We start from the raw sequence: 1,769 nt of genomic DNA on the forward strand, positions 1-1,769 counted from the left end.
ACCCCCAAAACCATAAACAGTGTCTTAAACACACAGGCTTTTTTTCTCTCATTTAACAAATTTGGAGGTCAACAGTCCAGGGCTGGTATGGCAGTTCTACAAATTCATTAGGAACCCAGATGTTTTCTAACTTATCACTTCTCTATCCCTAGAGTACGGCCTTCCATAACATGGTCTAAAGTAGTTAATGAGACTCCAGTCATTACGTCTGTATCCCAGCTGATACTCTGTCTCTTTAAGGACTCTCTTGGTTCGGTTCCCCTGAAAGCAGAGCCTGAGACAAGGACCAAGGGCAGGGGTTCAGGTAGGTTAATTCGGAAAGCAATCTCAGGAAACTAGACTGAGAGAGAGGAAAGTAAGAACAGGAAGGCAGGGGGAAACATCCAATAAAGTATATAGTATCAAAACTGTAATCAAACCATTGCCATCGAGTCAATTCTGACTCATAGCGACACTATAGGACAGAGTAGAGCTGCCCCATAGGGTTTCCAAGGCTGTAATCTTTATGGAAGCTGACTGCCACATCTTTCTCCCACAGAGCAGCTGGTGGGTTCGAACACCAACCTTTCAGTTAGCAGCTGAGCACTTAACCACTGTGCCACCAGGACTCCTAAACTGGTTGTACCTGTCGGCAAATGAAGTTCTGTGCCTCTGGGGAACATATGACTAACTGTGTAGAACATCCTAACAACTGTCCACCTAACTGATGGGCGGCTGCCTAATTATCTACCAACTCCTATCCCTACTGGCTGAAGGTTCGCCCTGGAAGCGTTACTTCCCTGGCTACACCTGTGCATAGAGTAGGAGACCCTTTTAAGCCTTAGAGTAGGACCTGAAACATAAAAGTAAAGACAATGCAGCAGGACCTGAGGACCCTAGCAGCACACAGCCCCATCTGCCACAGCTGCACTGAATTCAGGGGGGATATGGCATGGACAAACAAATCTTGCTTGGAAGAAGTACAGCCAGAGTGCTCCTTGGAAGTGAGGATGGCAAGACTTCGTCTCCCATATTTTGGACGTGTTATCAGGAGGGACCAGTCCCCAGAGAAGGACATCATGCTTGGTAAAGTACAGGATCAGCGAAAAAGATGAAGACCTTCAATGAGATGGATCGACACAGTGGTGGCAACAACGGGCTCAAGCATAACAATGATTGTGAGCATGGCGCAGGACGGGGCAGTGTTTCGTTCTGTTGCACGAGGGGTCGCTCCGAATCAGAACCGACTAGATGGCACCTGACCACAATGGCATGGATCGCCGGCTACAAGAACCTAGCGGGGAAGCTGCTCATTCAGCATCTGCTCACACCTGTTTGGCCAAGTGGCCGCACCCACCTGCAATAAAACTGGGAAATGAAGTCTTTGTTCTGGGCAGCCATGTACCTAGCTGACATTTGGAAATTCTGTGACTGTATAACAGTGGTTCTCAAACTCCAGCATATCAGAATCACCTGGAGAGCTTGTTAATGCAAACTGCAGGGAAGGCCCCACTCCTGGAGTTTCTGATTCAGCAGGTTTGGGGTGAGGCCTGAGAATTTTCACTTCCACTGGTTCCCAGGCACATTTGTTGTCTGTTGCTGCTACAAAGTTGGAGCTTAAAGCAGCCCAGATTCATTATCGTTCAGTTCTGAGGGTCAGAAGTCTGGCACAGGGCTCACCAGGCTATAGTCAAGGAGTGGGCAGGACTGTGTTCCTTTCTGCAGACACAAAGGGAGATCTGTTTCCTTGTTCTTTTAGGGTCTTGGCAGCATCCACTTCTGAGGTCCCA

This window comes from Trichechus manatus, unplaced genomic scaffold (assembly GCF_000243295.1).
Source record: "Trichechus manatus latirostris isolate Lorelei unplaced genomic scaffold, TriManLat1.0 scaffold00001, whole genome shotgun sequence".
Classification (NCBI taxonomy): Eukaryota; Metazoa; Chordata; class Mammalia; order Sirenia; family Trichechidae; genus Trichechus; species Trichechus manatus.